At 45.1% G+C, this 15,018-nt stretch overlaps 1 protein-coding gene across 4 annotated transcripts in view; it reads right to left on the bottom strand.

Annotated features, from left to right (window-relative positions):
- VARS2 (valyl-tRNA synthetase 2, mitochondrial) overlaps window positions 1–15,018 on the bottom strand; it is a 234,331-nt gene that overhangs the window by 186,577 nt on the left and 32,736 nt on the right. Inside the window, exon 2 of one of the 4 annotated variants that reach the window (XM_085613753.1) lies at window positions 6,556–6,612. The exons of the other annotated variants lie outside the window; for them this stretch is intronic. The gene's annotated coding sequence lies outside the window, so the exon portion shown is untranslated. The remainder of the gene's footprint in view (window positions 1–6,555; window positions 6,613–15,018) is intronic. 4 annotated transcript variants of the gene reach the window in all.

The raw sequence follows: 15,018 nt of genomic DNA on the forward strand, positions 1-15,018 counted from the left end.
CAAACTTTTAATGATGATAACTTGGCTTGTTCTGCAGGTGAGGGGGCAGAGAGGCCTGCAGTACACCTTTTAAATGGGGAGAATATGTTTTGCCTGGTGTTACCGTGGGTCTTCCCCTATGTTTTTTAAATGTTGAAATTTTGTCACCCCTGACGGTTATCTGCTGCAAATCTCCAGCAGGTTCATTCAACGCCGGGTGCATCGTTTCTTTCACGTAGCTGTTGACTTTTAAGGTCGACAACTTATCTGGCTGGACGTGGCTGTGCAGCAGGTCAACACCAGACCCCTTCCCTGTTGAAAAGACAGTTTCTTTCATGTAGTTGCTGACCTCCAGCCTTGTGATCTTGCCCCGCAGGCCTCCATCAGACCCTTTAAATGTGGACAGCATGTCTGGCGGGAGCTGGTTGTAGGGTGAGGGGCCGCATTTTAGTTCTTCCAATCTGGACAAATTCTGGTGCTGGCTTGAGCCGGATGGCTTCAGACCCCCCTTGGCCCCCTGCAGCCCTGCAGAGATCGCCTGCAGGCTTGAGCTCTTGGGGTTCGGGTGTGTCCCAGATCCGTGCGATCCTGGCCATCATTGTCAGCTTCTTACAGTGCACACAAATGGATGTTCCACTCACTGCCCTCATCATGTGCATTCTGAAAGTGTCCAAATAGTCCTTTGCTTCTTTTCTGAGCTTGCGGCCAGTGTACTATTTGTGATTTTCGTTTTAAGTGAAAGTCTCTGCCTGTTTCTCTTTTTTCATGCTCTTCTTGCCCCCTCCCTCTCTTTCTCTCTCTCTCTCTGTCTCTCCTCTTCCTCTCTCTCGCTGCCTCTCCCCCTCTTCCGCTCTCACTCTCCCCCCTCCCAACTTCTCTTTGTCCCCCACCCTCTTTCTCTCACCCTCACCCTCTCACTCCCCTCTTCCTCTCTCTCTCCCCCTCCCTCTCGTGCTTCCTCTCTCTCTCTCCCCCTCCCTCTCATGCTTCCTCTCTCTCCCTCACCCTGTCCGCAAGACAAGGCAACAGTCTCAAAAGCATTTGCAATGCAATAGGTCTCGCTTTACTGAAACTTTCAGCTATTGGCATTGCTAATAATAATGCAACGCCAATAGCTCAAACTTCCAGTAATGCGAGACATATTGCATTGCAAATGCTTGTTAATTCTTTTTCTTCACTTTGGTCCACATGGGAGCATGTTTATGGGGGTTTTCTGGTCCTTCTTTTTCTTACACATCTTCATCTACAGGCCATACAGGGGTGAGTCGTCTCACCCCTCTACTAACTAGAAATGAATGTGGGTTGGATTTAACTAGGTGACGGTAAATCTTTTCTCATCACTTTTCTCTCTGCATTGCTCTTTTTCTTGGCTCACAGAGAAAGAAGGTTTTTAAATAAGCATTATAAGTTAGTTTTTTTATTGATACTCTGGGTACATTTTTTCATTTTAGGTATAGGATTTATTGTGGCTGTCCTGATAAAGGCACCCTGCATGACAAAACGCACGTAGATAATAAGAAAATTCATCATCAAATTATTAGCCACTTTGTTATATATTTTTTCAATTGTGTTTTTGATTTTTCTTCTTTGTTTACTGTATCTTCTGTAGTTACCCTTATCAGTTTATTTTTATTACTGATCATATAATTAGCTTTATATGATTACATGTATAGGACATATGTACATGTCTGTTATATGTATTCACCTTCATCAAATTCTGTAGGCCATATTGTGATGTTATTGTTTTATTTCTATTTCTCACAGACATCGTAGAACCTATAATGGTCAAAACTAAGTCTTCCATATTATACCGACTGACAGTTGCCTAGGGATATTTCTTCACAATAGAGGGGGAGAACCAGACCCTATCCCAATGCGCACTTGCAACCGATTAGACGGAAACTCCTTCTGTTTGACAACTATATCCAAACCCTCCTATGGTCATTTAACACTTCACACCCTGATAATCAGCGAATAATCCATTCCATCCCGGAGAACCACCATAGAGCTCCTAGGCTCAACCATAGAACGTCAACAAGCACAACCTCAGGCGAGCTATCCTCTCACAGTCTACCCCAGCAGACCACAAACCCCAACTGAAATGCATACTAATCAACTGAAGATCTGCTTCAAGACATCCAGGAGATGTTGCTGACCTTATCCTCACACTCCTATCCTTTGCGTTCTAGTCCCTCCTAACCAAGGCATTACTAGATAGGATAGACCAAGTTGACCAGGTGGAGCGATCGCTTGCATACACAGCATCAACCCATCAGTTAAACATGCACAATCCCCCGTTCTATCCACCTGTGAATACCTATGCCTCGATATCACATGCAACGACAGACCTCTATGCAAACTACACACAATCTACCACCTTCCAGGAGACAATCTGGGTTCCATAGAACAAATCATGGAAACCATTGCAACAAACAGAGGGTACTCAACTCTTCCTCAGAGACTTCGGTCTACACTGGAATGATCTGAATGATCCTGCAGTTAACAGCTTCAAAACCTTCCTTGCTGACCTCAACTAGATCCAATTTTGTGACAAGCCCACACACGAAGGGTCGACCTTAGAACCTATCACTGCGAAGCCCAATTCAATTGGAATCTATCCTCCCCTGTGACTGGACCAACCACCACCGCATCACATTCCTCATCACAGAAGCCAGACTCTGGAAGAGGAGCATGCACAAAATCAACAGTAATGAACTAACCTCTCGCAGCCACAACATCCTGCGTCCTCCTGGAGAGATGTCAGGTGCCATGATCTTACAAATCACTACACTCGCTCCATGAAGACTGTTCTGGATTCAATCACTCCACTGCAACTAAAAAGAGCATCCAGCAAACACTCCAAAACTTGGTATAATGGTAACCTTAATACGAAAAGACGCAACTTGAGACTAGCGGAATGTCAGCGGAGATCAGCTCCAACCCTTGAACACCTTAAGCACCTGAGATCATTGAGGATAGATACAACAAAAGAATCAGAATCTCAAAAGCAAATTTCTTCAGAAACCTGCTGGATCAAGCCAGTAACCGACCCCAAAAACTTTTTGAACTCATAAAAGTACAATCAAACTGTGCATCCAAGCCGTCCCTTGCTGAATCTAGTCCGCTATCAAACTGTGAGGAACTTGCCTCCTACTTTCTGCAAAAGACAGAAAGCATGGGAATTGATTTGCAGACGGTCTTGGAACAACGTCCTCTCCCATCTCAAACCATCCTCTCTGCCTCCCGGACTTCTGTTCCCTCTTGTCCCCCTGGGCACTTCCCTAAAAACAACCCTTCATAGAACTCTTTCAAAACCTTTGAGGAAAGTTCTTTTCACTAGATTTTAACAACACTGAAACCCTCGACCCACTTCAATGACCCCTTCACCTCCCAAATTTTTCAAGGAGATCATACCCTCAATACTCCCACTTTCGACCAAGATTGTCAACGCCTCCCTCTTTCAAGGCTCTATTCCCGACTACTTTAAGTTCGGTCAAGTTTACCCCATCCTAAAAAAAAAGAAAAGCAGATCAAACTGACTTAAACAACTTCCGACCTATCTCCAATATTCCTACCCTGGCTAAGCTTCAATAAAAATGGGTTCACATCCAACTCTGTAACCACATCGATCAATTCCGACTACTAGAACAATTTCAACCCGGCTTCCGGGCAGGGCACAGCACTGAACGGGCATGACACACAGTGGTCGATGCACTAAAAATGCATCGGAACCAGCCTTATCTCTTAATCCTCCTTGACTTATCGTCGGCATTCGATATGATTAATCAAGACAACATCCTAGACCCTTTGAAACACCATATGGGACTAAATGGATCAGTCCTTATCTGGTTCACCTCCTATCTCCAAAACAGGACAGAAAGAGTCAAGGTTAATTACTCTTTATCGCAAACCACTCCAGTCACATTCAGGGTCCCAAAGGGCTCTTCACTTTCGCCCACTCTCTTTAACCTGCTCACGGAACTTCTAACGGAAATTCTGAGTTCATCCAACATCTACTACCAAATGTATGCTGACGATACCCAACTATGTCTAAAAGTCTCCGCCCCAGAAGACATCAGTTCCCCCAACACCACTCAACAGAAAACTCAAAACTGGCTAGCATCCAATCACCTCAAACTAAACACTCGGGGTGCAAGCCCTAGTGATTCCAAGGTTAGGCTATGGGAGTGCAACCCTCTCTGGACTGCCCAGATCCAACCTGGCTACTCGAAGGGCCTCGTTCAACTCTGATGCAAGGCCCATCACCAGGCTCAAAAAGAAACAACCACATCTACCCCGATCTGAAATCTGCCTCCCTTACAAAGAATTAAGCTAAAAATTGCCTGCCTGACACATAAAGTCCTCCACGTCATATCTAGCTGATAAATGCAAACTTTCCGGTGGCTCCAGATCATCCAGAAACTCCAACACATTTCATCGGACGCCTCACAGATTCCACAAGAAGAAAACTTACAACCAATCTTTCTCTGGAGTTTTGTTTTGTCCCGAGAATTTGGAACACATTGCCTCCAGGAGTCAGAATGAATCCCTCAACTGTATCATTCAAGAACAAAATCAAAGTAATCCTTATGAACAAATTTCTTCCCTAGATTCTTGAATACGGTTTCCCTAATCGCACTCATGACTACTTCTCACCGGCTACCTTAGTGTTTCGACTTATTAGTCCTAACATTACCCTCCCTTTTCTTGCCACTGCCTGAGCCTGCAGTTTTCTGGACTATGATATTGTTGTTTTTATTGGTTTATCTCCTCTGCTTGCTGAACACTGTAAAATATACCCTATTTTTTCTGGGTACTATCCTTTCAAATATGCTATTATTTTTATTATTGTTCGGCTCTCTGTAAATTTGTAAAGCGCCCTGATACTTTTGCAAAGTGCTCTGATACCCGTAAGGGTCACGTTCACACTATAAAAATGTATCAAAATAAAAATAGAATAAGTCTTTTTTAAGTTAACATTCCAATCCCATTGCATAATTGTAGTGCACATACAATGTAAACAACGACGTTTTCTCTTTTTTGCATTTCCCATTTTTTTAAATTACATTATTATTGTCAATAACAATCATTATTTTTATATTACTGACGTTTTGAAAAGCTAATACTGGTGTTTGAAATGTGCTTTCAAAGGTCTGTAATATAACTTGCTCTTACATATTATATTTATCAGTTATCAACATTTTCTCATCATGACGATCAGCTTTAAACAAGCATTGGCATAGCCAATAGGTCTCGCCTTTGGGGCCTTATAAGTATTTAGTTATGCAGCACAATATCCTTCGTGAAACAACATCAACTGTTGCATGGCTAAACACTTATAAGGTCCCAAAGGCGAGAACTATTGGCTATGCCAATGCTTGTTTAATTTACAGAATCTATAATTTCCATGAAAAAAACGGTCTACTCAAAAATGGTTCATCAAATCGATCAAAACGATCAGCATTTTGTATAGGGTTACGTCACCGTAGTAGTCGCCACAGTTCTTAAAATTAATAACGCACCACCAAAAAGTGTATTGTGTGGTTGAAAAAATACCTAATCATGCTCACAACCAAAAACAGGCATTCAATACAATGCATTTTACTAGTCTCATGAAAAACATACCATCTAACAAACAATTTTGTGACCTCTGTCTCGCTGACTTCACCCCGGTCAATAACTGCCCAGGAATGGCCTACCCTTTAATAAATGTTGGAATAATGCTTCTTGCCACAAGAAGCCTTCATTGTTTAAGAACCTGGAGTCTGCATAGACAAGTTATATTAAAAGCACACAAGACAAGGACACAGAAAAACAACATTAATCTTTGTTAACATATTTTTACAAAGTAAATTATGTTTGGCAAATAACCAAACAGTAAACAAATGGTGGAGAGGGCTTGTCTAAAGAGTAAGTTATGGTAAATAAAATGAATATGGTACCCTGTATTTTACAGTTCCTTTGGGACCTTATAAGTGTTTAGCCATGCAACAGTTGTTGTTGTTGCACCAAGGAAATTGTGCTGGATAACTTAACACTTACAAGGTCCCAAAGGCGAGACCTATGCCAATGCTTGTTTCCTCTTTCAATGCGTGCTGCATTCTACAGCACACATTGAAAGAGGAAAATGCCTGTAGTGATTGTTTTTGTGCAGGAAGGTACCCCTTCCTGCACAAAAACAATCTCTTTATGACGCAGGCATCCTTGCACCATGGTGCAAGGGTGCCTGCGCCGGCACATGACGGCAATTTGTGCGCCAGCGCAGGGGAGAGCACAGGAATGCGACCTATTTTTGTAAATATGTCGCATTCCTGTGCTTTGGAAGTGCCGCAGCGTGGCGCAACCAAAGGGCTTGCGTTGCCGCGCTACGGCACTTCCTTGAACATCTGCTCCCTAGTGATGAGTCGAAGAAACAGCTAACCAACAGTGCCCCATCGGATGCCAAGGGAACTGCTGCTATGCTGTGCTCCATATTTCACAAAGGTGCTCCCTGTGCCATGTCTTTCATTTAAGAAAATTAGGATTTTCTCAAGATTGCATCCCACTTCTCCATCCCCTTTTAATACAACGACTCACCTGGACTGGGTACGCTTTTCAGAAGGGTGCGAACTCCACCCGGCGGGTTTCAAAGCGCTAGTTGGAAAGAAATGAAAGTTTATGGATGAGTTTGAAAGTGAGACAACGCCGAAAGGGGGAGGAAGGATTGAGAAGGGGGGCTTAGGGTGAGAGAGAGGAGAGGAGAGGAGAGGAGAGGAGAGGGCTATATTTAGAGATTTAGAGAGAGATTTTGAGGAAGATTTATTGTTATTGTTAATTTTGATTTGTAGAGCGCTTAATACCGGAAGGTCTCTAAGCACTTCAAGAAGATCAGCGTCAGTTCCAGGGAGAGTGGTAAACAGAAAGGCCCAAGCTTCTGTGAAGAGAATGGTTTTCAGTTTTTTTCTGAAGGGGAGAAGGAGGCTTTCCGCACGAAGCTGGCTAGGCAGCCTGTTGGAAAGTGTGGGTAGGAGGACGGAGAAGGCTCGGCCACCTCTGGTTTTATAGTTGAAGCGTGGGCAATTTAAGAGGCCCTCCGTGGAGGACCTTAGCGAGCGACCTGGGACGTATTTCTAAAGTCGTTGTTTGATATAGATGGGCGCTTGACCGTGAAGAGCCTTGTGAGCAATGCAGAGACCCTTAAATTTGGCCCTTTGCTTTATGGGCAGCCAGTGGAGTCGTTGCAGAAGGGGTGATACCCGCGTGCGCCTAGGTAGTTTGAAAATTAGCCTGGCGGCGTCATTCATGACAATCTGAAGTTTGCCATCTAGGGAGTCTGGCAGTCCATGTAGAGCAAGATCATGGTGTCTACAACTGTTCTCATGGTTGAGAAGGAGAGGATAGGGGAGACTCTCCTTAATAGCCTGAGTAGGCCCACGCAAGTTCCATAAACAGTGGAAACTTGATTGGCCAATGAAAGCTTGGCGTCCACTTTGATTCCCAAACTTTTAACCACTGGGGCTGGGGCTGGAGCATCACCCAGCTCCTGAGGCCAGTAGAGGGTGCGGTTCGTCAAGAATGAGGTGATCCATTATATTATGGGCCACCCAATCCCAATTATTCTCAATCTTTCCAGGAGTAGGGCATGGTTGACCATGTCGAACGCTGCAGACAGGTCAAGGAGGACTAGGACACAAGGGTTCTTGTTGTCAGCAGTCATCCTGATATCATCAAGCACTGATAGCATCACCAATTCTGTACTATGGTGTGTTCGAAAACCAGACTGCCTGTCCACCAGGAAGTGGTACCTAATCCTCCTGAGGCGGAAGCCGGGAGTTCTGTTTGCTTAAAATTGAATTTCACTGCTTTTAAAATTGTATTTCTGTATTTTTAAAGCACTTAGCACTCACTCCTTAGCGCTCACCTGCTAACCCGAATCAGCCGATCCAAGCGCTGTCAGGGGCAGGAAACGCTTGCTCGCCGCCATCACTCACTTCGAGGAGCCACGGGACACGCCCACTCCTGTTGGCCACGCCCACCTCTCGCCAGTACAAAAGCGCGCCCTGATTCCTAGTGCCGCATTGTACCTAATCCTCCTGAGGCGGAAGCCGGGAGTTCTGTTTGCTTAAAATTGAATTTCACTGCTTTTAAAATTGTATTTCTGTATTTTTAAAGCACTTAGCACCCATTCCTTAGCGCTCACCTGCTAACCCCAATCAGCCGATCCAAGCGCTGTCAGGGGCAGGAAACGCTTGCTCGCCGCCATCACTCACCTCGAGGAGCCACGGGACACGCCCACTCCTGTTGGCCACGCCCATCCCTCCAACGCCCATAAACTCCCCATAAAACATGTGCCAGCATAGGGAGCGCAGCGGACGGGCGCAGCGGGCGCGCCGTCAGCGCGCCGAAGGCGCGCCAAAGGCAAGCCCGTCTGGGCCCGTACGGGCCCAGCCGGTCCTAGGCCCAGCCACTCTGCCCTTTTCAGCCCGTAACGACAGGACCTACACTCGCGCGGACTTATTAGCCTTAAACCCCAACAAACAACCCTTCTGCTCGCGCATCCTGAATGGAGATACCCAATTCTCCGGTTGTGACCTCTGCGACCCCGCCAATCAGAACACGGCACCCAAGGGCTTGCACCTAGGCCTACTTAACTGCAGGTCGCTCGTGAAACACTCACACGAAGTGAACCTCTTAATCACAAACAATGCCTTGGACATTCTGTTTCTAACAGAAACCTGGCTCACCCCCAGTAGCGGCCCAGACATCGTTCTAGCACTCCCCCCCGGGTACGTCATGTGCGCACTGAACTGACCAGAGGGGAGGGGAGGTGGACTAGCGATAATTCTTAAAGACACCCTCACCTGTAGAGCATCTGATGGCAACATCAAGGGATACGAAAGCTGCCACTATACAATACAAATCTCCCCAGTTACCTTGCTGTCAGGAACGCTGGTATATTGCCCGCCAGGCAATCTAGGAGACTTTCCGAACAAAATTATTGACCAGACGTCCATCAAATGTACGTCCACCACCAACTACCTACTACTAGGAGACCTGAATGTACATTTCTTGGACCCGGATGACAAGCAGGCCAGTGAACTACTCCAGGATTTCACCTCAATGGGCCTTGACCTCAAAAACCCACAGGCCACTCATGAAAGAGGGCAACTGCTTGATCCTATTCTCTCCAATATCCCCAATCTGAGAACTCTTGACCATATCCCCCTTCCCTGGACGGACCACTTTTTGGTCTCCCTAGTATGGAACATCATCACTCCGCCCCCTCCACCTCCCAAAACCAGAACGTATACCAGACGATGGCAGAAATTGGAACCAGACGTTTGGGCAGCCAAACTTAGGGAAAACGCTCCCTACCCCCCCCACGACACCGTAGCAGGGGATAAAGAATTCAGTACCTGGATTACCCAATCGCTCGACGCCATTCTGCCTAAAACCCACTCTCTGAAACACACCAAGAGAGTTAATCCCTCACCCTGGTATACCCCGGAACTCAACCTTCTGCGTAAGGCTTGCAAAAGGAATGAACGTATCTGGAGGAAGGAAAAAACCAAGGAACAAAAAGAATCATTCCGTACCTCTGTAAAAACCTATAAAAAAGAGCTCCGCAACACCAAAACTAGCTTCTACGAGAACAGAATTAAAAATGCTGCCTGCTCGGCCCATGAAACCTATTCAGTTCTTAAAGAACTCCTCCACGTCCCTGACCCCCCACTTAAACCCCTCGATCCCAAAGAAGCTGAAATTAAATGTAACAACTTAGCCACCTTCTTTGACGAGAAGATTCAAAAAATTCTTCTTACCATACCCCCCCCCCGATCAGGCCCACACAGAGCAGGATCTCACTACCACTACCACCTATCCTCCTCCGCTGTTAGCCCACCCCCAACCCTCCCTGGACGCTTTCGGCCCCGTAACAACGGAAGAAGTAGGAGCAACGCTGGCCTCAATCAAAAGTGGCTCCCCCCTCGACCCTGCACCCCTCCGCTTCCTAAAAAAAGTGTTGAGCACCATCCTCCCTCCCCTTACGGCCCTGATCAACTCCTCTCTCTCGGAGGGCATAGTCCCCCCCAGCTGGAAAGCGGCCGCAGTCAAAGGTCTATTAAAAAAACCCTCCTTAGACCCGCAGGACTTCACCAACTATAGGCCCATATCCCTTCTCCCTGGAAACAGCAAGATCGCAGAGAAGCTGGTAAACAAGCAATTATCGCTTTACCTAGAAAGCAACAACCTCTTAGCGGTCTCCCAGACAGGGTTCCGTCCAGGTCAGGGCACGGACATCGCCCTCCTGGCAGCGGTGGAGAAGGCCAGAAGCATTCTGGACACAGGAGGATCAGTGTCAGTGATCCTCCTGGATCTCAGTGCGGCCTTCGACACTGTAGACCATCCCACCCTAATCCACCGACTGGGAGAGATCGGACTAAAGGGTACGGCCTTGAAATGGCTAGAATCCTTCTTATCAGGACGCTCCTTCCAGGTGCGGGAAAACGACAGCTACTCATCCCCCATCCCCCTCCGGTGCGGAGTACCACAGGGCTCATCCCTTAGCCCTACGTTATTCAACGTGTACATGGCCCCACTGGAGAAGAGGGTCAGCTCGTTCGGCGTGTCAGTTATCAACTACGCCGACGACACTCAGCTGGTCGTAACCCTTTCGCACCCCCACCTCGCCCCATCCGACCTCCACAGCTGCCTCTCCGAAGTCCACCGATGGATGAATCTCTCCTCACTGAAACTGAATGGGTCCAAGACTGAGATCCTCTTGATGGGCCACAAGGGGCCCTCTCTACCATCTCACCTTTGGCCCAGTTGCCTAGGTGACCCTCCCGCACCCAAGGAAGAGGTCAAGAGCCTTGGTGTGTGGATTGAGAAGGACATGAGCTTTAAAACTCAGGCTAAAAGAACGGCAGGGACATGTTTTGGGCTACTCGGAGCCTGCAGGAAGATCTTCCCCCTGCTCCCCGATACCGCAAGGAGGCTCCTCATTCAGGGTCTAATCCTGGCAAGATTAGACTACTGTAACGCCATCTACTTGGGAGCCCCTGAAGCCACCCTGAACTCGCTGCAAAAAGTCCAAAACGCCGCCGCCCGCCTACTCACGGGCACACCTGGAAGATCCTCCGCCAGGCCGGCTCTTAAATCCCTCCACTGGCTCCCAGTCAGAGAAAGGGTCGTCTTCAAGGCCCTCTGTCTGGCCCATAAAACCCTCAACAATAACGGCCCCCCTCTTCTCAAAGAACTCCTAATCCCATACAAAGCGGAGAGAGACCTCCGGTCTAGCGTAGAAAATCTTATCGTAGTCCCTAGAGTCAGAAAAGCCAAGACCGGTGGCCGTTGCTTCTCGGTTCACACAGCCAAACATTGGAACCATCTACCACGAAGACTCAGGACAGAACCGAACTACCTCCAGTTCAGAAAAACCCTAAAGACCCTCCTCTTCCCGCAGACATAATCTCATCAGACGGCTGAAACCCTTGAGAAACAGGTCAGCGCTGGGATGCTCTTTGAGTTACTACGCGCTTTATAAAACCATTAAATAAATAAATAATAATAAATAAGTGGTGATCCTCCATGAACCTGGATAGAGTTTGCAGGACATATTGCTCTAGGATTTTAGCAAGAAATGGGAGTTGGGAAATGGGTCTGTAGTTTTTCACATTGAATGTATCCGCGCCTGCCTTCTTGAGCAGGGGGATAATTCTGGCTTCCTTAAAGTATCTAGGAACCTTCCCAGTCTCCAGAGAGAGGTTCAACAGGGCGAGGAATTCTTCCTCAATTTCTGGGCGAGCTAAATTAAAGATCCTAGGGGGGCAGAGAGATTGAGAGAGAGAAAGATTGAGATTGAGAGAGATTGTGAGAGAGAGAGATTGAGAGAGATTGTGAGAGAGAGAGATTGAGAGAGATTGTGAGAGAGAGAGAGAGAGAGAGAGAGAGAGAGAGAGAGAGAGAGAGAGAGAGAGAGAGAGAGAGAGAGAGAGAGAGAGAGAGAGAGAGAGAGAGAGGGATTTAGAGAGAGGGGTTTAGAGGGAGGGGTTTAGAGGGAGGGATTTAGAGAGATTGAGAGATTTAGAGAGAGAGATTCAGAGATTTAGAGAGGGAGATTTAGAGAGAATGATTTATAGAGAGAGATTCAGAGAGAGATTCAGAGAGAGATATTCAGAGAGAGAGATTCAGAGAGAGAGATTCAGAGAGAGAGAGAGAGATTCAGAGATTTAGAGATTTAGAGAGAGAGAGAGATTTACAGAGAGAGAGAGAGAAAGCGAGAGAGAGAAAGCGAGAGAGATTGAGAGACAGATTTAGAGAGACAGAGAGATTTAGAGAGATATTCAAAGAGATTTAGAGAGAGATTTACAGAGAGAGAGATTGAGAGAGAGAGATTTAAAGAGAGAGATTTAGAGGGAGAGATTTAGAGGGAGAGATCTAGAGAGATTCTGAGAGAGACATTTAGAGAGAGAGATTTACAGAGTGATTTAGAGAGAGAGTGATTTACAGAAAAAGAGATTTAGCGAGAGATTTACAGAGAGTGATTTAGAGAGAAAGAGATTTAGAGAGATATTCAAAGAGATTTAGAGAGAGATATTCAGAGAGAGATATTCAGAGAGAGAGAGATATTCCGAGATTGAGAGAGAGATTTAGAGAGATTTACACAGAGAGAGAGAGATTTACAGAGAGAGATTTACAGAGAGAGATTTACAGAGAAAGATTTACAGAGAAAAAGATTTGGAGAGAGATTTAGAGAGAGAGATTTAGAGAGTGAGAGTTATTTAGAGAGAGAGATTTAGAGAGAGAGAGAGAGATTCGGAGAGAGAGCGATTCAGAGAGAGAGTGATTCAGAGAGAGAGATTTAAGAGAGATTAGAGAGAGATATTTACAGAGAGAGAGATTTATAGAGAGAGAGATTTACAGAGAGAGATTTGGAGAGAGATTTAGAGAGAGAATGAGAGATTTAGAGAGAGAGAGTGAGAGAGAAATTTAGACAGAGAGAATTAGAGAGAGATTGAGATTTAGAGAGAGATTTAGAGAGAGGATTTAGAGAGATTTACAGAGAGAGAGATTTACAGAGAGATTTACAGAGAGATTTATAGAGAGAGATTTACAGAGAGAGATTTAGAGAGAGATATTCAGAGAGAGATAGATTTACAGAGAGAGAGAGAGATTTAGAGAGAGAGCGATTTAGAGAGAGGCATTTAGAGAGAGAGAGATTTAGAGAGATTTAGAGAGAGATATTCAGAGATAGATTTACAGAGCAAGAGAGAGATTTAGAGAGAGAGGGATTTAGAGAGAGATTGAGAGAGAGTGAGAGATTTAGAGAGAGACTTATAGAGAGAGAGATTTAGAGAGAGCGATTTAGAGAGACAGAGAGGGAGATTAAGAGAGAGAGAGAGAGAGAGAGATTGAGAGATTGAGAGAGACATTTAGAGAGAGGGAGATTTAGTGAGAGGGATTTAGAGAGAGATTTAGAGAGACAGATTTAGAGAGAGCGAGAGATTTAGAGAGAGAGGCTCAGAGAGAGATTTAGAAAGAGAGAGAGATTTACAGAGCGAGAGAGAGATTTAGAGAGGGAGAGAGATTTAGAGAGAGAGTGAGATTTAGAGAGAGAGAGAGAGAGAGAGAGAGAGAGAGAGAGAGAGAGAGAGAGAGAGAGAGAGAGAGAGATTTAGAGCGAGAGATAAATAGAGAGAGAGAGAGATTTAGAGAGAGTGAGATTTAGAGAGAGTGATTTAGAGAGAGAGAGAGTGAGATTTAGAGAGAGAGAGAGAGAGAGAGAGAGAGAGAGATTTACAGAGCGAGAGAGAGATTTAGAGAGAGAGGGATTTAGAGTGAGAGAGAGAGAGAGAGATTTAGAGAGAGAGAGATTTAAAGATAGATTGAGCGATTTAGAGAGTGAGAGAGAGATTTAGAGAGGGAGGTTTAGAGAGAGATTTAGAGATATTGAGAGAGAGATTTAGAGAGCGATTTAGAGGCAGAGAGAGATATAGAGAGAGAAAGATTTACAGAGAGATTTACGGAGAGAGATATTTATGGAGAGAGATATTTAGAGAGAGAGATATTTAGAGAGAGTGATTCAGAGAGAGATTTAGAGAGAGAGAGAGAGAGAGAGATTTAAAGAGAGAGTGAGAGATTTAGAGAGAGAGTGAGAGATTTAGAGAGTGATTTAGAGATATTGAGAGAGAGAGAGATTTAGAGAGCGATTTACAGGGCGATTTAGAGGGAGAGAGATTTTCAGAGAGAGATTTAGAGAGAGAGATATAGAGAGAGAGATTTAGAGGAAGATTTACAGAGAGATATTTATCAAGAGAGAGATTTAGAGAAAGATTTACAGAGAGAGATATTTACAGAGATTTATGGAGAGAGAGATTTACGGAGAGAGAGATATTCAGAGAGAAAGATTTAGAGAGAGATATTCAGAGAGAGATTTAGAGAAAGATTTAGAGAGAGATTGAGAGATTTAGAAAGAGAGCTTTAGAGAGAGATTTAGAAAGAGAGAGAGAGAGAGAGAGAGAGAGAGAGAGAGAGAGAGAGAGAGAGGTTGATTTAGGAGTTCCTTTCTACATTAATCAGGATAGATGATGGTGGTCCATAATGTCCGAGAGATTTACAGAGAGATTTATAGAGAGAGAGATTTACAGAGAGATTTATAGAGAGAGATTTAGAGAGATTTAGAGAGAGAGAGCTATTCAGAGAGAGGGAGATTTAGAGAGAGATATTCAGAGAGAGATAGATTTACAGAGAGAGAGAGAGAGATTTAGAGAGAGAGCGATTTAGAGAGAGACATTTAGAGAGAGAGAGATTTAGAGAGATTTAGAGAGAGATATTCAGAGATAGATTTACAGAGCAAGAGAGAGATTTAGAGAGAGAGGGATTTAGAGAGAGATTTAGAGATTTAGAGAGAGTGAGAGATTTAGAGAGAGACTTATAGAGAGAGAGAGATTTAGAGAGAACGATTTAGAGAGACAGAGAGGGAGATTAAGAGAGACAGAGAGAGAGAGATTGAGAGATTGAGAGAGACATTTAGAGAGAGGGAGATTTAGTGAGAGGGAT

Source organism: Triturus cristatus, chromosome 1_1 (assembly GCF_964204655.1).
Source record: "Triturus cristatus chromosome 1_1, aTriCri1.1, whole genome shotgun sequence".
NCBI classification, from domain to species: Eukaryota; Metazoa; Chordata; class Amphibia; order Caudata; family Salamandridae; genus Triturus; species Triturus cristatus.